The sequence below is a fragment of the Aotus nancymaae genome, unplaced genomic scaffold (genome assembly GCF_030222135.1).
Source record: "Aotus nancymaae isolate 86718 unplaced genomic scaffold, 86718_ANA_hifiasm-v0.15.2.pri h1tg000030l, whole genome shotgun sequence".
Classification (NCBI taxonomy): Eukaryota; Metazoa; Chordata; class Mammalia; order Primates; family Aotidae; genus Aotus; species Aotus nancymaae.
In genome coordinates, this window is record NW_026988443.1 from 38,260,840 (window position 1) to 38,285,945 (window position 25,106).

Genomic DNA, 25,106 nt, shown 5'->3' on the forward strand with positions numbered 1-25,106 from the left:
TCACTACATGTTAATCCCACCCCAGTGGGGGTTCCAGAAAGGAAAGAGTAGAGCCAGGGATGATCCTCCCATGACCCAAGAAAAATACAGCTTGAGGCCGGGCGCGGTGGCTCAAGCCTGTAATCCCAGCACTTTGGGAGGCCGAGGTGGGTGGATCATGAGGTCAAGAGATCGAGACCATCCTGGTCAACATGGTGAAACCCCGTCTCTACTAATACAAAAAATTAGCTGGGCATGGTGGCGCGTGCCTGTAATTCCAGCTACTCAGGAGGCTGAGGCAGGAGAATTGCCTGAACCCAGGAGGCGGAGGTTGAGGTGAGCCAAGATCGCGCCATTGCACTCCAGCCTGGGTAACGAGCGAAACTCCGTCTCAAAAAAAAAAAAAAAAAAAAAATACAGCTTGAAATCTACTTGTTGTCTGACTCTGTTAACATTAATATCAGACAAGGAAATTTAAAATCTGGTGCCACAGATGTTTCCAGAGAGCTTAAATGTCCCTGAAGACAAAATGGTAAATAGAAACCAGGTTGGCATTAATATACAAAACCATCGTTTGGAATAATAATCTTGAACAAGACCCAAAGGACTTACAGTAAAAAGAACATAAATTTAAAAGACCTTATAAATCAGAGCAACTTTTATTTCAAAGCTCCTTTTTACCTCACCCTAACTTACTCTAGGTATTATGTTTGACCAGGAAAAACTAACACTATCTATTAGACCAAAGTTAGCAGGCTAAGAGTGGTGGCTTACACCTGTAATCCTAGCTCTTTGGGAGGCCGAGGTTCGCAGATTGCCTGAGCCTAGGAATTCAAAACCATCCTGGGCAACATGGCAAAACTCCATCCCCAAAAAGAATACAAAAATTAGTCAGGCGCAGTGTCACATGCCTGCAGTCCCAGCTACTCAGGAGGCTAAGGTAGGAAGATCACCTGATCCCAGGGAGGTCAAGGCTCCAGTGAGCCAAGGTCACACCACTGCATTCCAGCCTGGGCAACAGAGTAAGACTCCCATCCCCCCAAAACAAAGAAAAAAAGTAAACAGTGCTAATTGATGTGTCAACTTTATCCAAAGTGAGCATTTGTTTTATTAGTTTTATAGAAATTTAATTTATTTGATGGAATGAAAGAATAGAGATTTTTGGCATATAACACTAGGAAAGCTAAACCAAAATAAATTGATTTCTCCAAACAAAGAGTAACTCGGGAATTTATGCCAAAACGTGTTGATAAAATATATGGCTTCTGGAACTTCCACGTAGGATGTGGTAAGGTACTAGGCCCACTGGAAAACTAGAAAAATCTAGATAAATTATAATATAAAAACTCTTAATTATAAAGGAATCAGGGAGCTGCAGAAGTAGTGAAACCTAGATAAACTGAAATACCAAAGAGGGAAAAATAGTTTCAAAAAGAAACTCATTTTTTACTCTAGAGACATTTTGTGATTTTAGGCAAGAGTCAGGCTTGGCCCATGCAGAGACCCTAAGATATATATAAAAATATTTATGGAACTAAAATGCGTGACAGCAATAACAAAAAACGTGGGAGGCTATAAATGTAGTTAGAACAGTTTCCACAGCATTGGAGATGTGGTTAAAGCAATACTTTGTATTAGACTGTAAGAAGTCAAGTATCTATATTGTGTAACCCATAAGGTAATTACTAAAAGAATATAAAAAGTAAAACTAATAAATTAATAGAAGGAAATATGTTTGACTAATTCAAAAGAAGAGAAGAAAGGAAGGGGAAACAACATTTAGAAGATGGCCAAATAGAACAACAAAGTGATACAGTAAGTCTAAACCTAATTATACCAAAGTCAAATGCAAAATGTAAACGGATTAAATATTCCAAGTAAGATTATCAGACTATTTTTAAAAATCAGCAAACTAGATGCTGCATACAGTAGATATACTTTAATTAAAGAACAAAGAAAGGATGGAAAAAAAGAAAAAATACACCTTGATAATACCATCTCTCCTAAAAACAACATGAAAGCATGTTTTAAACCCACGGCCTATATGTGGCCCAGGACAGCTTTGAATGTGGTCCAACACAAATTCATCAACTTTCTTTAAACATTATGAAATCTTTGGTTTGTTTTTTTTTTTTTTTTTGCTCTTTAACTACTGTAGTGTATTTTATCTGTGGCCCAAGACAATTCTTCCAGTGTGGCCCAGGGAAGCCAAAAGATTGGACACCCCTGCTTTAAAACAAGAAACATGACAAGAGTTAAGGCAGCCATTTCATCATGATAAAGGGAGCAATCAAAAAGAAAGACATCACAATCCTAAATCTGTATGCACCTAACAGCACAGGTTCAAAATATACAGAGCAGAGAAAACTGAAAAGAGAGGTAGACAAATCTCCAGTCACTGTGAGAGTCTTTAAAACATCTCTCATATCAGCTTAAAGAAAAAACAACAAGGAGTAAAGCTATAAAAGATTTGAACAGAGTAATTAACAAATTTCATGAACTGTCATATATAGAGCTCACAAGGAAAATTACCTAAGTTGTTTGCTTGCAGAGCCGTATAGAAAAGTCTAACAAGTGTGTTTAACTGCAGTTATTTATCGTATATCCTCCAATCACAATGGAATTAAGCTAAACATTAATAGCAAAATATAACTAGAAACACCCTGACTGAACATAAAACAGTACACTTCTAAATAACCCAAAATGAAAAACAAAAATAAAAATATGAAATGTCAAAACTTGTGGGATGCACTAAATCAGTGCTCAGAGAAAAATTCTAGAAAACAGAAAACAAATATACAAGACAAATTCAACAAGTCCAGGCTGGGCACAGTGGCTCACACCTGTAATCCCAGTACTTTGGAGGCTGAGGCAAGTGGATTACCTGAGATTAGGAGTTTGAGACCAGCCTGGCCAACATGGAAAACCCCTGTCTCTACCAAAAATACAAAATTCAGCCAGATGTGGTGGCATGTGCCTGTAATCCCAGTTACTTGGGAGGCTGAGGCAGGAGAATGGCTTGAACCCAGGAGGCGGATGTTACAGTGAACCGAGATGGTGCCATTGCACTCCAGCCCGGGTGGCAGAGCAAGACTCTTGTCTCCAAAAACTTTTAAAAAATTAAAAATCAGCAAATTCAAAAGTTTGAATGCAAACTCACATCAAGACTGTTAAGCAAAAAGATAAAAAAGAAACAAAAATTACCAATACTGGGAATAAAAAAGAGAAGATGACCGTAGCCATCAAAAATATACAAAAATATTACGAAGAACATTATGCAACATATTTGACAATTTGAATGTAATGGACAAGTTTCCCCCAAATTAAAACTTACCAAAAACAACCTAAAAAGAGGCTGAGGATGGTAGCTAATGCCTGTAATCCCAGCAATTTGGAGACCGAGGCAGGAAGATCAGTTGAGGCCAGGAATTCAAGACCAATCTGGCCAACAATACAAAACCCCTTCTCTACTAAAAAAAACACAAAAAATAACTGGGTATGGTGGTACACGCCTGTAATCTCAGCTGCACTCTGTCAAAAAAAAAAAAAAAAACTTGACCTAAAAAGAAATATAAATTTTAACTAGCCCAATGTTTGTGAAAAACAAAATTCTTCAAAACCTTTCCACAAAGAAAACTACATATCCAGATGGCTTCACTACATGTTTCCAAATATTTAAGAAAGAAAAACAATCTTACACAAATTCTTCCAGACTTCCAGAAACAGAAATAGAAGAAATGCTTAACACCTCTTTTCTTGAGACTAGGTTTTGTCCAAAACCTGACATGATCTTATAAGAAATTAAAATTGCAGACCAGTCTTACTCATGAGCATAAATTTTTAAATTCTTACAAAATATTAATGAATCCCACAAAAATGATATGATCATCTCAAGGGTTGCATTTGAAAAAATTCACATTGATTTACGATTTTTTAAAAAAATAATGTTTAGCAAACTAGGAAACTTTTTTAGTCTGGTTTAAAAAAAAATAACAGAAGGAGCTGCTGCTATAGCAAACATCTTGCTCAATGGTAAAATACTAAAAACTTTTTCATTTTTGAAATACTAAAAACATGCCACCACATCTGTCCCACCCAGAGCATGAAGGCAAGCAAAAGAAATACTAGTCTTACGAATTAAAAGAAATCTTTTTATTCACAAATGATATGCCTGTATACCTAAAATAATCTAAGAATTTTCAGAGAATCTATTACTATTTTTAGGAAAGGTCATCAGATATAAGATCAGTATACAAAATTAATTGTTTTTTATACCCCAGGAATAAACAATAGGAAAATAAAATTCTAAAAGATACTATTTGCAATATCATCAAAAATATCAAGTAGCAAGGTATAAATTTAAAGAAAGATATGCAAATCCTCTGCAATGAAAACTACAAATGACTGCCTAAGATAATTTTTTTCTCTGTATTTAAGCTCACATTAATAGAGAGATATACCATGTTCATGGATTGGAAGGCTAAATGCTATTGAAATGACATTTCCTTTCAAACTGACCTAATGGATTCAATGCAATACCATGCAAAGTCCCAATCCCAGCATGGGGGTGGGGGCAGAAATTGATATGCTGATTATAAAATTTATATGGAAATACTAGGAGCAAAAAATAGCCAAGGCAATCTTGAAGAATAAGTTGTAGAACTTACACTACCATACATACATCCAGACCTACTAGAAAACTATAGTAATTGAAACTATGGTATTTGAACAAAGATAGGAAAAAACTGACCAATGAAATAAAATAGAGAATTCAGGAAGAGATCCACACATATACAGTTTCTGATTCTGACAAGGACCACACGACACATCACTGTAGATGAGAAAACATGGTGTTTCAATAAATGATGCCAAGTTGATTGGATAAACATATTTTTTAAATGCATCCTGACCCCTCTCTTAAACCATATACAATAATTAATTCTAGATATATTACAGCAAAATATAGAAGGAAGAATAATGCATATTTTAAAGAAAAACATATATGTCCTTGGTTAAACAAAGATTTTTGTAATTAGGATACAAAAGTACTAACCACAAAAGAAAAAAAATAACAGATTATATTAAAATTAAAAGTTTTGATTTATTATATGACACAATTAAGAAAGTAAAAAGGCAGCCCACAGAGTAGAAGATATTTATAATATGAAGACATGCTACAGGCCTGGTACAGTGGGTCATGCCTATAATTCCAGCACCTTGGGAGGCCAAGGCAGGCAGATGACTTGAGACAAGGAGTTTGAGACCAGTGTGGGTAATAAAGCAAGATCCTGTCTTTACAAAAAATTAAAAATTAAAAAAAATTATTCAAGTGTTGTGGCACACACCTGTGGTCCCAGCAACTCAAGAGGCTGAGGCAGGATGGTCACTTGAGCCCAGGAGTTCAAGGCTGCAGTGAGCCATAATCACCCCACTGCACTATAGCCTGGAGGACAGAGTGAGATCCTGTCTCAAAACCAAAAAAAAAAAAACAACAACAAAAGAAGAATAAGAAGAAATCCTATAATCTGTTAACAAAAAACTCAAGCCAAGAATGGATAAGAGACTTGAACAAATACTTCACAGCAGAATATATACAAATCCCAACAAATGTATAAAAAGATGCTCAACTTAATTAAACAGAGATATACACATTAAATTATACAAATGTAAATTAAAACACAGATTAATCAAGGAAATACAATGAAGTGCAATACAGCAACATGCCTATAAAATGGCTGAAATTAAAAGAAGAAAAATACCAAGTGTTGACAATGATGTGAAATGATTGGAACCCTCATACACAGCTGGTAGAAGTGTAAATTGGCACATCCACTTTGGAAACAAAGTATCAACTAAAGCTGAACATATATATGCCCTATGATCCAGGAGTTACATGCCTAGGTATTATCTAGCCAACAGAAATGTGTTCCTCAAAAACCAAGGGCCAGAATATCCACTATTCATAGGAGCCCAAAGTTGGAAATTATCCAAATGGCCAGCAAAAGTAGAATAATAAATTGTGGTACATTCACAAAATGGAGTCTATACAATACTAATGAGTGAATGAACTGCAACTTTTCACAACAACATGGGTGAATCTCACAAACAAAATGTGTAGCCAAAGAAGGCTGAAACAAGAGATCACATGCTAAATGATTCCATTTACATAAAGCTGAAACCCAAGTGAAATTAATCCTAGCTGTCAGATCACCCTGTGGATGGGTTTATTGATCTAGGAGTTCTGGACTACATGGATATGTTCAGATTGTGAAAATTCTTCAAACCATATATTTGATACATGAACATTTCTATGTTTCAATTGGAACCTAATAAAAAATGCATGACTACAGAGAGAGAGCATGTACCTAGCCCTGTAACCATTCACATACTCTCTAAGTACCTACTGAGCCTGTAGACAGACTCTCAGCGTCTTATTCCAAGAAAGGATAATCTCCATCTGCTGATGGGCCAAGGAAAGGTGAGTGATAGGAGTTACGCGTAAGGAACAAAGCAAAGCTTGTTCCCTGAAGTCCCTACCATACTTTGCAAAGGGCAGAACTGACAGCCAGGTGCAATGGCTCACACCTGTAATCCCAGCACTTTGGGAGGCTGAAGTGGGTGGTTCATGAGGTCAAGAGATCGAGACCATCCTGGCCATCATGGTGAAACCCTGTCTCTACTAAAAATAAAAAACATTAGCTGGGTGTGGTGGTGTGCGCCTGTATTCCCAGCTACTCGGGAGGCTAAGGCGGGAGAATCACTTGAACCTGGGAGGCAGAGACTGCAGTGAACTGACGTCGCACCACTGCACTCCAGCCTGGCGACAGAGCAAGATTCCATTTCAAAAAAATTAAAAAGAGGTGAAGTCATCGTAACTTGCTACACACAGCTCAACTTATTCAGTTTAGGAAAATTATTAGATGGTACCAAAAGATAACTTTCCTTTAGATACTTCTTAGAGGATACAAACTGTGAGATCAGAATGGAGTGATGTCAAAAGAGCAGGGCTGAAAACCTGATCTGAGGTTAACAGAAATGAAAAGACTTTTGGACCTATTTGCCTGGGGCCCCAAAGCTAGTCTAGATAAGTTCTAGAATCGTGCTTCATAATAATATGGATAATGCCTAGCTTGCAGATGACTTGAGGAGGAAAAGACACTGTACTTTCTTTACACTTGTTAAAAGAAAATCCTTAACCAAATTGAATTTAACTGAGTTCAACTGAGCAAAGAACAAATGGTGAATTGGGCAGCCTCTCAAGCCAAAGCAGGCTGAGAGAGACTCTATCACCAGCATGTAGTGGAAGAAGATTTATGGACAGAAAAAGGAAAGTGACGTACGGAAAATGGAAATGCGGCACAGAAACAGCTGGATTGGTTACACTCAGCGCTTGCCTTATTTGAACACGATTTGAACAGTTGGCCCCTTTGGCTGGCCCAAACTCAGTAAATGGCACAAGAGTAGGTGGCAGTCTGTTTATACCTCCTTTCAGGTTATAGTACAGAGAAACTTGTAGGCAGAATTTAGCATATTTAAGGAGGCAGCTTTAGACTGGCAGCTTTAGGCTAAACTTGATTTAACAATTTGTTATCAATAATTTTAATGTGCTATAACCAGCAAGGTGGCTCATGCCTATAATCCCAGCACTTTGGGAGGCTAAGGCAGGTGGATCACTTAAGGTCAGTAGTTCAAGACCAGTCTGGCCGGTATGGCGAAACTCCGTCTCTACTAAAAATGCAAAAATTAGCAGGGCATAGTCATGCACGCCTATAGTCCCAGCTACTCTGGAGGCTGAGGCATGAGAATTGCTTGAGCCCAGGTGGCAGAGGTTGCAGTGAGCCAAGGTGGTGCCACTGCACTCCAGCCTGGGTGACAGAGCCAGACCCCATCTAGAAATAAAAATAAAAATAAAATAAGTCATTTAAATGAGCTGTAAATTACCTAAGAACATTGTTTCTATAGAACTGAAATGGTTTTGTTTTGCTAAATCAGAGCTGGCTGTGGCTCCATGACTTGATGAGTAAAGCGTTTAATCCTATAGATTAATAAGATGTGACCTTTAATGCTGGCAAGCATTTTCTCTTTAGAGATGAATATCATTATTTGCCTTATATGGTCCAGATTTTCTGAAAAGGTCAAGGTAGTGCCTTCAGAGTACAGGAACTCTTTTACTAAAGACTTCAACAAACATAGAATTGCTGCCCTCTCTTAAGAAAGGGGAAAAAAATGTAACTGTTAAGGAAAAACCCAAGCTATAGAGAGGACATTCGGGAATGCAATAAAATGGAATCCCTTTGGGGATGTGCTGGCAGTGGGGCAAGGCAGTAGCAATTAGCACTGGCCGAATCCCAGTGTCAATACCGCTCCTGCTCAGGTAATCACCAGCAAGGTCAAATGTTACTCTCCCTGTGAAAACTGTCACAAGCGATTTCTCGTAAGCGTTCTGGAATCCCACTGGGGACAGTCAGAGGCAGGAAAGGCATCGCTGGCTGCCGCTTCCTGGCTCAGTTACTCTACCCTCACTGCTCAGAATTCTCTGAGACTGGTCTTCTTACCTCCTTCTGAACCTCATCTTTCACCTTCTTCTTGCTGGAAAATTGTATAGGGTTTGTGGTTCCACGATTGTTATTGAATGGACCTCTTACGCTCTCCCAGAAGACCTAAATGATGACTGCAAACAATGACGACAAATATTTTGCTCCAGGAAGCCGAAATGTCCTCTCATATGCTGCAGTGTTGCAAGAAAGAAGAAAACAAAAGGTGTCCCCATTAGTTCCTCCTAAGGCTCAGCACATATGAAATAGTTTAAATGTGGAAGCCTAAACCATCTCTAGAGCCCGTATTAAGTCTTTATGTGATTATCAAATGAGTCATGTTCCCCTTCTATTTCCATGTAAAAGAAGAGGGAAGTGATGGCTTTAAAACAAGCCAAATTACCACTAAATTCAGCAACCCGTTTTCATGACTTAGCTACTTGTATAAAGTATGTTTGAGTCTGCCAGTGAAAAATGTGATGTGGGTTACCAAGAAGACACACAGATATAGCACCAGGCATAACAGCTGTAAAATTAAAATGGGATAGACTAAGATAATGATTTTTCATAGGCTAAGATATATCATGTCCCAGCCTGTCTTCTCCTTCAGTCCCCTGTAAGATAGATGCTCCAATAATGCTAGCTGAATCAAAATTGAAATATTGTTCAAAATACACTTAGATTGATTTTTTTTAAAATTGTTATTCAGCCCCAGAGTGAAATGATTACTGAACTGCTGAATTTACAGCCCCTAGACTGAGGGTAGAAGAGGCTCTTAACTAAACTTCAAAAAGATACCTCAGTCTGGGGTCTATCTCTTTTCGTACTTAACCAAGCTCTAGGCGGCCGGAGGATAGAGTAAGATTATTTAGATTGATTCTACATAAAAGATGCTAGTTTCGATAAAACCAAGCCATTAGTTATGATGGCAACCCAATTAAGCCAATTTAACACCCTTTATCTCAGCTGTTATATTAATTGAGGAAGAAAAATAAATTGATGACCCAGCCATCATTCCTCCTTACTTCAAGTTCTCAAAAAGTATCAGTCATGTTGAAAATACTACCTACAGTTCTGTCACTGACAAAATGGCCCAGTAAAAGAACTCCCGAGATCTGGTAATAGCGTGCTGTGATCAGAGCCATTGAAGGCAGCACACTGGGTCTGTTGAGATAATGGAGCCCAGTGCCATCCACTCATTCGGATGAATTCAGCTCCCCATCTTAGTTGTGCAACGATAGCGAGAGACTTCTGCTCTCTCAGCCTCAGTTTCCCCATCTGCAGAAGGAAGATAATGCCATCTGCCTGCAGGGTTGTTAAAGGACTAGAAATCATGAATGCACAGTTCCTAGTACTCATAGCATATCAGAAATGTTTAAGTGAACTGATTTGAACTGACTTATGGACTGATCTTCTAAGCTTGTCTTTCCAGAATCATGGGTGCTGAGGCAAACTATGAAAAGGCACTTATGACCACCCCGGTGGTGATCTGAGCATTTTTCTAGGGAATGGATGGGCCGCAGAGCTCCCTGCTTGGACAAGGATGCTAAATCCAAGGAGCCAGAAAAGGTGTCCTGGGACAGTGGCATCAATTCATGGAGCTTGTCTCTGGGTGAATGGGCAGGTTGAAGCCTACATTAATCAGACATATCAACCATCTTAACCAGAATGTGTTCATTCATTTTTAATGGGAAAGAAACTGATATTGACATTAAAATACTATCAGTGACACCCATCTCTACCAGCTCAGTTCATCCTGCCAAAGTGTCTCTTAGCTGGTCCCCCTCTAGAGTCCCCCTTCCCCAGCTTGGTAATGGCATCGCCAACTACCCAGTCCCCAAGCAAGACCCCATCCTCCCTGAGGCTCCCACCCCAACAGCCTGCTCAGCCTCCTGAAGCCAGCCCTTTACTCTGCGTCCTGCCTGCCTTCCCCAAGGACCTCGCATTGTCTCCGTGACAGTCCTGGCCTCCTCACTTGAGTCCATCCCTGCCTGTGCCTCTGCATCCTCTGCTTTGTACCAAAGCTGTTCTCCTGCTTTAAAGTCTTTGAACTTCTCACAAAATAGCCACACCACTTCCTTCCCCTACCACAGCCTTCATCCTCTCCACAAGGTATTCTCATTTCTAGCACACTCAAATGCCATCTCTTCATGAAGCCTTCTGATCTATCCCCGGGCAGTTAATTATCCCAAGCCACAAGCGTTTTATTATCACCTCTCTTCCTGAGCTTGTAATGCCATCCCGCATCTGCTTACATATCTGTTCCTGCCATACCATTAGCGTTTCAAGAGCAGGCACTTGTACCACTGATGTTAGTGCATTTCCATCCAGGCAGCAGGTAGAGTCCCAATAAATGATTATTGACTGAATGAATAAAATGAAACTGTCATGTTTAAACATGGCCTCGAAATTAATTCTTTCCCTTTTTTTTCCTTTAAAGTCAGTGAAATGGAAACAAAAAGCCAAAAAGTTGAATTTTTGTACAACAGTTTAGTTTTATATTATTGTCTCTTCTAAGATAATTTTTAAGCCTAATTTTTGTGGATAATTGCTTCAGTTCTACATCAAGTGTATTACACATGGAAACCTGGCATTATATTATTGCATACTTACTTTCCACCAGATTTTTGTGTTGGCTTACTATTAAAATTTTTCTATAAACACACAGAGAGAGAGAGAGAGAGAGAGATTTCTTAAATGAAATTGACAAGATCTCTATTAACAAAGCAATGAAAAATGATTATAAGTTTAAAAACAATGAGATTCTCAGCTTATAGAGCACTCAGTAAAAATGATTTGTAAAATACTGGTGCTGAAAAGCCATATTAAAGAGAACACAAAGGATAAACAAAATAAAACCTTAGAGAGAAGACTCCTGGTTCACTCTCAGGGTTTTTTTTCTACTTTTATTTTAGACAGGAGGTACACGTGCAGGTTTCTTATCTGGCTCACTCTCAGTTTTAAAGCAAAGGTGAAGGCACATTTAGAGCCCTGTTCAGATGACATAAGAGATCTAGCATGTATTTGCTTGCAGCTGCTTATTGAAGGTTCAACAGATGCACAGCAACCTAAGGGAATTTGGGGCCATAGACTGTATTACTCATGCATCCATGCTCAGGATTGCTCAGCAACCCATAACTCAACCGTGGCTCCTCTCAGATGGGCCCATCTTCCTGAGTATCCTTCCAAAATTTGGGCCTCAGACTTCCTTGGGACTCTAGCCAAGGTCTTTCTCCCTGTCCCTGGTGTGGATGGCCTGTTCTGAGTCCCAGTTCTGCAGACCCCTGCCCACCACACACTATTTTCTCCCCCAGGGTTAGATAAGGAAGGATTTGAATTTGGACACAGCCTCTACTCTTGAAACAGAAGCAAACTTGTGGAAATATAAACATATATGATTATATTTACAGGAAGAGCCATACATATTTGGTTTTTTTCAAATCAAATTATAGGTTGATGCAAAAGTGATTGTGGTTTTTTCCATTAAAAGTAATGGTAAAAACCACAATTACTTGTGTACCATCCTAAGAATTCAAACATCTATTGAGCACTGATCATATACCAGGACTGAGAAGAATCCTAAAGCTGAGACTGCATAGAGCTCAGAAAAGGGCTTCCTGTTTTCCCTGTTCTCTGTCTTCCTACGTTTTATTCTTCACACTGACAACCTCACTTTGCACACTGTTCCCAAATAAAACCACTTGTACTCATAACTTCCAAGGTAAGACGTACTGCATGCCTCTGGGCCTACCTCTGGGAATATTTGGGATAAGTGGCTAGAAAAGTCTACTGCTTTCTAAGACTTCTGAGAGCTAACTTCTGAAAGTTTGTGTTGAGATCCTAACATTCTGTCCCTGTGAAAGCAACCCATCTGATATGGTTTGGCTGTGTCCCCACCCAAAATCTCATCTTAATTGTAATCCCCACATCAAGGGCGGGACCAGGTGGAGGTAATGGATCATGGGGGCAATTGGCCCCATGCTGTTCTCGTGGTAATGAGCGAGTCTCACGAGACCTCATTGTTTTATAAGCATCTGGCATTCCCCTGCTTGCACCCACTCCATCCTGCCGCCCTGTGAAGAAGACGCTTGCTTCTCCTTTGCCTTCTGTCATGATTGTAAGTTTCCTGAAGCCTCCCCAGCAATGCTGAACTGTGAGTCAATTAAACCTTTCTCCTTTATAAATTACTCAGTCTCAGGCAGTGATGTAAATAGACTAATAGGCAGCATGAGAATAGACTAATATACCATCTCACTGTGGCAAGACCAGGAATCCTATTATTCTAAGGGGACCCTCTTGGGTGACGCATTTGGAATCTTGTCTTACTGGTCTAGAGATTTTGTAACATGTGTAAATTTAGTCCTTTGCGTTGAGGTGTGGATAGCAACTGATGGGGTTTGGCTGTGTCCCCACCTAAATCTTACGTTGAATTATAATAATCCCCAAGTGTCAAGGGTGGGGCCAGGTGGAGTAATGGAATCATGGGGGCAGTTTCCCCCATACTGTTCTTGTGATAGTGAGTAAGTCTTATGAGATCTAATAGTTACATAAATGTGAGTTCTTCTGCATGAGCTCTCTTGCCTGCCGCCATGTAACATGTGACTGTGTTTCTCATTCTCCTTCTACAATGACTGTGTGGAACCGTGAGTCAACGAAACCTCTTTCCTTTACAGATTACCCAGTCTTGGGTATACCTTTATTAACAGTGTGAGAATAGACTAATGTAGCAGTATGATTCATAATAGACAAAAGGTGGAAACAACTCAAATGTCCATCAGCTAATGAGCAGATAAACAACACGGTCTGTCCAGACAGTGGATCATTCATTATTTAGCCATAAAAAAGAATATAGTACTGATACACACTGCAGCATGTACAAGCCCCAAAACCATTATGCTAAGTGAAAGAACCCAGACCCAGAATACCTACTGTAGGACTCCGTTTATATTAAATGTTCAAAACAGACAAATCTGTAGGACGGAAAATTGATGAGTGGTTTCCAGGGGCTGGGAGTGGGTATGAAGAGTTAGTGCAAATGGGCCCAAAAAGGTTTCTTTTTGGGGGTGATGAAATGTTCTAAACTTAGGTGGTGGTGATGGTTGCACAACTCTGTAAATTTCCTAAAAATCAGTTGTTGCAAAAGTGAAGAGTAAGAAAAAAAGTAAAGTAGAATTGGAAAAAATATTTTAATCTCTGTATAATTTTGAGTTTAACATTTTTTTTTCTGATTATGATAGCAATCATGGTTATTGTAAAGAAACTTAAAAACAGATAAATGTATTATTTTAATGTTAATGACCTAAAGAAATAATCACCACTTACATTTTTATATATGTCTGATTTTTCTCTAATCATATATAGATTTTTAAATTAGGACCACACTGTGTTTTTAGCTGTGTCTATTAATGACAAGACATAAAGCACTTATATATATTGCTACTCAACAACAGAACCTGCCAGAAAAAACCTCTGTGTTTTTTAGCTAAGTGGAAATCCTGTTTGGTCAAGGTTTTGCAAGAAATAAAATCCCTCAAATTTAAATAGGCAAGAAAACACACACAAAAATTGTAATCGTAATAGGTTTGTTGAGCAATGCACACAGCAAATCAATATACCAAGACATCAGATTGCAGCGGAGAAACACGTTTAATCATAGCGTTCGTGGAAAGGAGTCACGATCCACACCCCGAGAGAGGGTTCTTGGATCTCATGCAAGGAAAAATTCAGGGTAGTCCCTCGAGTAAAGTTAAAGCAAGGTTATTAGGAAAGTGAAGGAATAAAAGAATGGCTACTCCATAGACAGAGCAGCCCCGAGGGCTGCTGGTTGTCTAGTTTTATGATTATTTCTTGATGCTATGCTAAACAAGGGGTGGATTATTCCTTTTTATAAAAGGGCCTCCCTTTTTAGACCATATAGGGTAACTTCCTGACATTGCCATGGCATCTGTAAACTGTCATGGTGCTGGTTGGAGTGTAGCAGTGAGAATGACCAGAGGTCACTCTCATTGCCATCCTGGTTTTGGTGAGTTTTAGCTGGCTTCTGTCTGCTACCTGTTTTATCAGCAAGGTCTTTATGACCTTTATCTTCTGCTGACCTCCTATCTCATCCTGTGATATAGAATGCCTAACCATCTGAGAATGCAGCCCAGTAGGTCTCAGCCTCCTTTTACCCAGCCCCTACCCAAGATGGAGTTGCTCTGGTTCAAACACCTCTGACAAGAGGGTCACAGAACACGGAGATAAGAGGAAACCTCAAAGCCATCTCCCCAAGGAATATGAGGTTTGGGTTTTTAAGGGCTTTGCAGTGGGCAGAAGTATGGAGATCCTTGACTGGTAAAAGAATGCAGGGTGAAGTCACAGGACGGGGAGAGGCAGCAGCTGGATTCTCCTGCTGATCCTGTTCCTCTGTGGGAGACTTCCAACTGGTTGCTGGAATTCTGGGGAGGTGTGTCTGAAAAACACCTTAAGTGATCCTTAAACAAAAGCCTACGGTTCTACTGTTAGAGATCCTGCCTATAGGAACAATGGGAATGCAAATCAATTCTTTTTTTTTTTTTTTCCTGAGACAGGGCTGGAATGCAGTGGCACCATCTCAGCTCACTGCAACCTCAGCCTCCCAGTTTTAAGCAGTTCTCCTGCCTCAGCCTTCTAAGTAACTAGGATTACAGGTGTGCACCACAACTCCTGGTTAATTTTTTGTATTTTTAGTAGAGATGGGGTTTTACCATGTTGGCCAGGCTGGTCTGGAACTCCTGACCTCGTAATCTGCCTGCCTCAGCCTCCCAAAGTGCTGGGATTACAGACATGAGCCACCACCCATGGCTGCAAATCAATTCTTAAAGTCTTCTGCCCTTAATGTCAGAGATCCTATCTAGAGGAACAGTGGGGATGCAAATGGTGGAATCGAGTGCTACGGTAACTGAAAAGCCAGTTAGCCACTCACTACAGTAGAGTCCAATTAACAAGATCCAGGCCTGGTACAGGAAAAGTGAATTTATTTTCGAAGCTAATTTGGAAAGGCACGAAGCGTCCTGCTTTAAGTGAGCTGCTTTACCTTTGGAGCAAAAAGCATTTTTCTAAGGTTGAAGGGGAAGTGAACAAGGGCAGGAGGTCCCCCTGCTAGCCTGGTGTCTTATCTACCGAACAGTTGAGTGGACAGACAGTTGAGTTGGTGCCTTCCTGGGCAGAAATAAGTTGTAAAAGTGGCCAAGTGGGTGTGCTTTCAGCATGCCCTCCCAAGGCCACCCCCAGAGATGGGAGTTTCGTGGAGATGTGCTTTGATCTGTTAATTGACTGTCAGTTCTGGAGGAAGATCCCTGGGGCAAATAGATGACCTCGCCTTGTGGGGAATGTCTGGTGAAGGGGGAGGTGAGAGGTTATTTTGCATTTCAAAAGGGGCTAAGGAGGAAGCAGGCTGAAAGGAGAAAGGGGAAGAGAAGAGAAAAGAATAAAAGTATTTAAACCACTTCTCAGAAAAATTGGGGTACTTTTTTTTGTATTGTAACCAATACAACATGTAAATAGAGAAAAAAACAAAAAAAAAAATTGTAATTGTAATAGGTTTGTTGACCAATGCACACAGCAAATCAGTATGCCAAGACACCAGGTTGCAGCAGAGAAACAGTTTTAATTATAGTGTTAATGATCCAGACCCCAATATTGTAACATGTATTGGTTATAATACATGACCTATCGCAACAAGGAACTGGACCAGGGTGCAGCCTGATCAACACTGAATTATAACTGTATTTGTATCCAGAACCTGGCATGCAAGTCCTGTCCACCCTGTGGGGATGGTTTCAAAACCTGACCCTGTTTCTCGTTGCATCCACACTCACCGCATCAAAGCAATGCCGGGAGACCCATGTGTGGCTCATGCTGCTTAGAGGAGTCCTGGTTCAGTTCTACAGGCTTATACTGTAGACAGTATACACAAAGCAATATACTGTTGGCCAAGTAGGTAAGAAAAGCACAGGAGACTGCTTTTTACCCGTTTTACCAGTGGTTAGTACCAACCGCAAGCTCAGAAATACTCATACTGTGAGCTCTGCGACTCTGGCTCTTATGGACGGGGAGGTGCTTTACAATTGCCAGTCATTCCATTCACTTTATGGAATAGCCAGAAGGCTTCAGGGATGGGGATGCCCTACCATGAGGCCACAGCTCTCAAACAGGTGACATGCTTGTGACGGGAAGGGGGTCCCAATCCAGACTCCAAGAGAGGATTCTTGGATCTCACGCAAGAAAACTCAGGGAGAGTTCATAGAGTACAGTGAAGGCAAGCTCATTAGGAAAGGAATGAGGCCGGGCGCGGTGGCTCACACCTGTAATCCCAGCACTTTGGGAGGCCGAGGCGGGCTGATCATGAGGTCAGGAGATGGAGACCATCCTGGCTCACAAGGTGAAACCCCATCTCTACTAAAAATATGAAAAAAAATTAGCTGAACATGGTGGCACACACCTGTAATCCAAGCTACTCGGGAGGCTGAGGCAGGAGAATTGCTTGAACCCAGGGGAGGCAGAGGTTGCAGTGAGCCAATATCGCGCCATTGCACTCCTGCCTAGGCAACAGAGCAGGGGTCCATCTCAAAAACAAAAAACAAAAGAAAGAAAAAAACAGTGAAGGAATGAAAGAATGGCTACTCCATAGACAAAGCAGCCCCGAGGGTTGCTGGTTGCCCATTTTTATAGTTATTTCTTGATGATACTCTAAACAAGGGGTGGATTATTCATGCCTCTCCTTTCTAGATCATAGAGAGTAACTTCCTGACGTTGCCATAGCATTTTTAAACTGTCATGGTGCCAGTGAGAGTACAGTGGTGAAGACCACAAGAGGTCACCGTTGTCACCATCTTGGTTTTGGTGGATTTGGGCCAGCTTCTGTACTGCAGCCTGTTTGATTAGCAAGGTCTTTATGAACCGTATCTTGTGCCGACCTCCCATCTCATCCCGTGACTCAGAAAGCCTTAACCATCTGGGAATGCAGCCCAGTAGATCTCAGCCTCATTTTACCCAGCCCCTGTTCAAGATGGAGTAGCTCTGGTTCAAACGTCTCTGACACGCTGATGTTAGAGCACCTTGAACGTGTTCCTTAATCTGAGTTTCCAGTTTTCTCTTCTAGAAAATGAGAAAAAGCTAGAAAGTAGACCCCCAAGTGCTCAAAGCAACAACCCGCCTGGTTTGCTTGGACTTTTCCTATAACAGCGGGCGCTCGATTTCTCTATGTAAATCTTCACCTTTTGGCAGGGCATGGTGGCTCATGCCTGTAATCCCAGCACTTTGGGAGGCCAAGTCAGGCAGATCACCTAAGACTGGGAGTTTGAGACTAGCCTGACCCACATGAAGAAAGCCCGTCTCTACTAAAAATACAAAATTAGCTGGGCATGGTGGCACATGCCAGTAATCCCAGCTACTCAGAAGGCTGAGGCAGGAGAAACTTTTGAACCGGGAGGCGGAGGTTGCAGTGAGTCTAGATTGCGCCATTGCACTCCAGCCTGGGCAACAAGAACAAAACGCCATCTCAAAAAAAGAAAAAAAAATTTTTTCTTCTTTTATTAATTATATTACCCTGCTTCTCTTGGAAAATGCACAGCTCTACCCTCACTACACCAAGATCACAAAAGGCTAAGTGCAAAATCATGAGCCAGCCAGACCAAAAGTAAGCCAGGCAGGCCTGGTGAAGTGTCCGGGTGGCCAACTCAGCCATCTCATAAGCAGTTATCCCTGCTGAACGTGAAGAAAGACGAAGTTAGTTATTGGCGTTTGAAATCCAGCAGTGGAATCCACGTAGTCCTATCTTAATCATATAATGTGCAGAGCTTATTACAAGCTCTCAGTGCTGAGTGGGAGTGACAAAGCCAAAAACAAGGGCAAGCAGAGATCGAATGCCAGGAAGACCATGGCAGGATGCCAAGTCCATGAAACAGAAGCACTGCCATGGTCTTAAAGTCATAGTCCTCTAGAGCAACAGAGTCATGAACTCAGATCCAGAGGAAAGAAAATGATAACCCTTCCCCCCTCAAGTCTTGCCATTGATTGGCAGCAGGAGAGCTGTTGGCAAAATGAATAACCCACAAGATTTGAAGGTTGGCGATCTCTCAGGGAAGAGTGACAGACTGTTGCTGAAAGCGGATTGGAAGGAAAACTGTCATTCCTACCACGCAATTTTAAATAGGCTTTGTTTCCAGATGTCCTTGCCTGCAAGTCTGCGTTTCCTCATTTGGAAATGAGATTTGATATGGTTGTATTGTGGGGTGAAATTAAAAATATCTCCTTACATCCCATTCACACTGCTGCATGATGGATTTGCCAACCTTGTCACTAAAAACATGTCTTTCTAATAAGAAGTCAGTGGCACAAGAGAGAAGAGATTCCTGCAGCTAAGATTTGCTCCTGGTATTTTCCCCATGATACTGCCCAACACAATGTGTACTTTGTGGGTAGAGAAGGAAGGGGGAAGACTTGTTAGCTTGTATACTTGTTTCAGAACCTTAAATGAGATGCCTATTAAGCTACCTATGTACACGAATAGACTTAAACTAAGCTACCTATGTACACGAATAGACTTAATATTAAGAAAAGAAATAGTATGAGACTGAAAGACATGCTTAAGAGAAAGGAGGGAGCCGTAAGTCAGGAATGTAGAAATGAAGAAAAATCTATACTGGCTAAACTCAGGTTAGCTCAGAGGGAATATATGAGGAATGTCCAAATCTTATGCTCCTAGAAGTCAGTGCAGAGGCAGTGGGCTGGTAAGAACCAGTGGCCATCTTTGGAACACGTGCTCTGCTCGAAGCCATTCAAATGAAAAACAAGAATTCTTAGAACACTGGACATCCCAGAAACACAATGAATTAGCAGACCAAATGCCAGTCTGCAACTGCTGGTTAAAAAAGAGAAACCCGGGACTCCATGTTTGGGTCCCCTTCCACGAGCACTCCTTTCGTGGAAGCTGTTATTCTCTATCCTGGATTTCCCCTCTGGAGTCCCCTTCCACACTCTCTCGTGGAAGCCTGTCTTCCTCTCCTAAACTCCATCTCTCTCAATTTCCTTCCACTCAGTGTGGAAGCTGCTTTCCTCTCCTGGATTCCATCTTTCTGGATTCTCTCACTCAGTGTACGAGTTAGCTGTTTCTTTCTTTCTTCTTCTCCTGTTTCTCTCTTTCTCTTTCTCCTGTTTCTCTCTCTTTAAATAAATCACTTTCTCCAAAAAAAGAAAGAAAGAAAGAAAGAAAAAAGAAAAATCCAATTAGTTACAACACTGAATATAGGTCAACGGAAACTCCTGGCATCAAAGAAACTCTGACCATAAAGACTTTGCATATGTTTTTACCAAACACTTCACAGAGCCTTGTGGATCAATCACGGGTTCAGTTTTGTCCTGCAAATTAAAATCAAACCATGTTTAAAGCAATCTCATTAAATTGCTTGCAAACAGGTGTACATAGTCCCACACTCCTGGTGTGACATGGCCATTCTTATCATTAGGTTTTAGAACCTTCCTTTCGTAGGTACACCACCCCTCACCTCACTTCCCTGCTTCTGCCTTACCTGTGCTTTACCTATGTCTTACCTGGATTATCACAAACAGATCTCCTACAGTTTTCAGCCTTGCCAGCATCTGAACATGTCAAAGAAAAATGGGCAGGGCAGAGTTTGAAAGTCAAAGGCTTTATTCAAGGCTACAATGAGGGAGAGAGATTGAAGTAACTCTGCTGAAACAGACAGTGGGAGGGTTTTTAAGCACTAGGATGAGCTGATGGAGAAGTACCGGAGGATGTTTGTGGGGAGGTTGGTCCATGTGATGGTCCATGTGATTAGGCATCTGTATTGGCTAATGGGTGCTTATTGGAGTTAGGCTCAAATGCTTCCACAGAGACTGAGAGACAGAGATACTATTCCTCTCCGTGATTACATTTGAAAAAGATGGCTCCCAGGTCCTTGAGAAAGGTGGTCCTGGATTATAAAACTAGCAACAGGCTGGAAGACTTACATCTCACAGGGGCAGAGAAAGAATGTACAGTTGCAAGTTTCTAAAGTAAATATTCAAGAAAAGAGAAGTCAGGGCCTATATTAGTCCATTCTCATACTACTGTATAGATACTACTCGAGACTGGGTAGTTTATAAAGGAAAGAGGTTTAATTAACTCACAGTTCCACGTGGCTGGAGAGGCCTCAGGAAACTTACAATCATGGTAGAGGGGAAAGGGGAAGCAAGGGCCTTCTTCACATGTCATCAGGAGAGAGAAGTGCTAGCAGGTGAAATGCCAGACACTTACAAAACCGTCAGATCTCCTGAGAACTCACTATCACGAGAACAGCATGGGGGAAACCACTCCCATGATCTAGTGATCTCCCTCCCTCTGCATGTGAGGATTACAATTCAAGATGAAATTTGAGTGGAGACATTAAGGCAAACCATATCAGAGCCCTAGAGTCAAAAAGAAACCCATCTGAAGTGTAGTCCAGCACAGGGGAAGGTTGTGGAGCCTATCCTTAGGAGGTAAGGAAGTTCTTCTCGCCCTGCCTCAAACCTAGGGTGAGCATTAGTGTGTGGTGGTGATTCTGGTGGCTGAGCCCCAGGCTTTAACACCGTTCCACAATCACGAGGCTCTAAACCACTACCCCACAGAGGCCCATTCCTATAACAAGATCCTGCTCCCAAGCTTCCTCCTTTCTCTCCATCCTTATCCCTCCCCCTTCCCTGCCTGGCATGGTCTTGTGGCTGGAAGACAAGGCCTCAGCTTTGGGGTCTAGTGTCTGTTTCACGAACCTCCATCTGCACAGACTGTCCCCCTGTGGACCCCAGCCCCCTGCTGTTATCTCTGAAAAAGATCTACTCGACACTAGGATCATTTTTGGCTCCTGAGCTATCCCTTGTACAGAAATAGTAAATGCCTCTGGGCATGGCCAGTGATAACCAGCAAGCCTGGGGCCTTGGTCCCAGCCCCCATCCTGCCTATTGTCCCACTACAGGGACAACTATGACTGTGCTAGCTGGAACTGATGATTCCTTTGGGACCCAGCCTGACTATGGCAAAGTCTGGGTCCCAAATAATTATCAGTGCCAGTAAGCAAACCAGGAATAGGAAGTTAAAAATCTCAAATACATTTAGAATGAATGACCTTGTCAAATGCCATTTCTTTTTTTTTTCTTTGAGACGGAGTCTTGCTCTGCTACCCAGGCTGAAGTGCAGTGATGCAATCTCAGCTCACTGCAACCTCCACCTCTCTGGTTCAAGCAATTCTCCTGCCTAAGGCTTCAGAGCCACTGGGATTACAGGCATGCACCACCACACCTAGCTAATATTTTGTATTTTTAGTAGAGATGGGGTTTCACCATGTTGGCCAGGCTGGTCTCAAATTCCTGACCTCAAGTGATCTGCTCGCCTAGGCCTCCCAGAGTACTGGGATTACAGACCTGAGCTACCTCACCAAGCCTACCATTTCTTGCTTATGAAAAAAAAGTATTTCCATGAGGTCCCCAGAGTAGTCAAATCCATAGAAACAAGAAGTGGAATGGTGGCTGCCAGGGGCTGGGGGAAGGGGAATGGGGAATTGGCATTCAATGGGTACAGAGTTTAAGTTTTGCATGGTGAAAAAGTTCTGGAGATGAATGTTGGTGATGGCCGCACAACAATTTGTACTTAACACCACTGAACTGTACACTTAACAATGGTTAAAAATTGTCAATTTTATGTTATCTGTATTTCACAACAGTTAAAAGAATAGCTCTTAAGAAAGAAGCTAAAAATAGTAATAATAATAACCTGAAATCATGGTTTAGGGACAATAGTTTGCTTTCATGATCACAATGAGAGCCTGTAAGAATCAAGCTATGTAATAAAAAGAGAAGGAGGCCTAACACTCACGGTGTTCATTTGAGCCCGTCCTAAATCTCTCTGGACCTCAGCCTGACCATACCTAAAATGAGTGGGTCTCAGATCCTCTGCTCTGAACTTGCACCAAGCCTGTGCTACAATTTGGGTGTCTGTGGACCCCTCAGGTGTGTTTCTGAATGCAGGTATGTTTCCCTGGAGGCAGGGGCCATGACTTTCAGCAGATTCCCAGTGGGAAACCCACCTCCCAACCATGTTGAAGTCCTGAAAGCTGAATGGTTCATCTCTCAGCATTCCTTCAAGCTTCTAACATTATAAAGACAAAAGCCCCTACAGACTCAACCAGACCCTCACGTGTTTAGAGGTTGGACTTCCTCTGATCCTTAAAATGGCTACCCTGAGAACACAGCCCATAGGCTTCCTCCAGGAGGGAGCTGAAAAGAGGAAGTCCCATTCTAGCTCCATTTCTGGGTGTTTTGCTCAAATTGAGGTTTTTTCCCCTTTCAAAAGAGCAAATTCGGGCCAGGCATGATGGTTCATGCCTGTAATCCTGCCACTTTGGGAGGCCAAGGTAGGCGGATCACCTGAGGTCAGGAGTTCGAGACCAGCCTGGCCAACACGGCAAAACCCCATCTCTACTAAAAATACAAAAATTAGCCAAGCATAGTAGTGCATGCCTATAATCCCAGCTACTCGGGAGGCTGAGGCAGGAGAATTGTTTGAACCCGGGAGCCGGAAGTTGCAGTGAGTCGAGATTGTGCCACTGCACTCCAACCTGGGAGACAGGGTGAGATACTCTGTCTCAAAAAAATAAATAAATAAATAAAGGAAAAGAAAAGAGAAAGTGTATCAAGGAGGGACCCTGTCTTCATTGTGCTTGGTTTTTTGGTTTTGATACTTAGTTATGAGTGGTTCCATGGTGGGGAGGCTGCTGATGGAAAGGGGAACAGAGGGGTGAGGGATTTTTGTTGAAAATCTGGAGAATTCTTAGAAGCCCCCATATTTCCTGGGCCCTAGAAATGATTGGAGCCAAATGCACTTGTGAAGAATTTTGAAATTTTGAATTTCACCTGAATTTTGGATGTGATTTTTCTCTATCCTGTGCATAGAAAAGAGAGAGGCTCTTTCCCTCAGGATTTTGTGAATCTTGTCTTTACCTCTTTGCCCAAAGTAACAAATTCATTTTACTGACTTCAGAAAAGATATCACCAGCCTGGCCTGGGAATAACACGTGAGAAATTGAAGACAGTCGTATAATTAAGTTCACAAAAGGCCAGTTCTTATGGCGGTATTTCAAATGCTCATAACGCCTTCTCATCCATTCCACCAAATGACTTGGCTTCGTAACATATTCAGAGTGAAAAAACATAATGGATTCTTCTGAGATATTCAATTAGTTCAATAAAAAGAGAAAAATAATTTTTCAACAAAGGAATTTAGCTAAATGACTAAAGCTGACAGTGAAAAACCAACTTCAAAGTAATTATGTATTTCTTTTGAGTTCATGCTCTCACAAAAGTTGACGATACGCCACCATTAGAAATAGCCATCCTTCAAATGATTAATTGCATTTGTGTTGCTGTTTTAGCAGACATTTATTTGAATGTTTACTCTGTAACTGTCTTTGGGTGTTGATATATTTAACTTTCCACCAGCCCCACTAAAGAGTATCCGCTCTCACTTCTTTATGACTCACTGCTCAGCTTCCTTTAAGCTGGTTTCTCCTGCATTAGTGGAAACCTCTCCCAAAAAAAAGTCAGCAGTAACAGTCTCCTTAAAATCCCATTACTTCTCTTTTTCTTTTTATGGGGGTCATGACACATTTAATTATGTATCATTGACTCCTCTTCCAATTCATCTCTCCCACATCTCTCCTGCAAAACTAGCATCTGCTTTTTTTTTTTTTTTTTTTTGAGACGAAGTCTTGCCCTGTCACCCAGGCTGGAGCGCAGCGGCGTGATCTCGGCTCACTGCAACCTCCACCTCCCGATTCTCCTGCCTCAGCCTCCCGGGTAGCTGGGATTACAGGAATGTAACACCAGGCCCTGCTAATTTTTTGTATCTTTAGTAGAGACGGGGTTTCACCATGTTGGTCAGGCTGGTCTCAAACTCCTGACCTCGAGATCCTGACCTTGTGATCCTCGGCCTCCCAAAGTGCTGAGATTATAGATGTGAGTCACCATGTCTGGCCCACATCTGCCCTTTAAACTTCGGGGTCTCCTAGGATTCCATATTCCACCACTCTGGCATTCTGAACTTTCATCTTGGCTAACCACTGTTAGAGAGATCTCAAAGGCATCTATATGTTGGTGACTTTCCAACCCCTAACTCAACCTGGGCACTTCCCCCAAGCTGCACACGTCTGCACAGGTGCATTCAATTCGAGGGGCCGTTAGCACAGTCAAAGCTGAACTGCTTGTCTTCCCACTTCCCGCTGCGCTCTGCTATTCTTCTGGCAGCCTCGTCTGAGTGCTTGATCAGCAAGACAAGATGCTGCTTTCCTGCTCAAGCTGCACACTTTGTGCCTCTCTTCATCCATGGCTGGTCTGCTTGCCTGCAGTGTCTGACATTTCCGAGCAATCCAATTGTGTGTTTTCTCAAAATAAGTGAGATCAGATTGTTCCTGGATCACTGCCTTCCTGGAAAGCCTCTGGTGGCCTCGTGCACTGTGTGGAGTCAGTACAGGCCCCTCGTGATGCTACTCAAGGCTCTCCAGGAGCCCATGCCACCCTTGGTGCACTCAGCAAGGATGAGGA

At 41.6% G+C, this 25,106-nt stretch overlaps 1 protein-coding gene and 1 long non-coding RNA gene across 3 annotated transcripts in view; one reads left to right on the plus strand and one right to left on the minus strand.

Moving 5' to 3' along the window:
- The window catches only part of LOC135277291 (uncharacterized), a 53,435-nt gene extending 33,210 nt beyond the window's left edge, over window positions 1-20,225 (minus strand). For both annotated transcript variants that reach the window (XR_010344918.1, XR_010344916.1), the window contains exon 1: window positions 20,085-20,225. This is a non-coding gene — a long non-coding RNA (uncharacterized LOC135277291). The remainder of the gene's footprint in view (window positions 1-20,084) is intronic.
- Window positions 1-25,106, plus strand: part of CDH13 (cadherin 13) — a 1,193,479-nt gene that overhangs the window by 1,147,206 nt on the left and 21,167 nt on the right. The window lies entirely within an intron of this gene.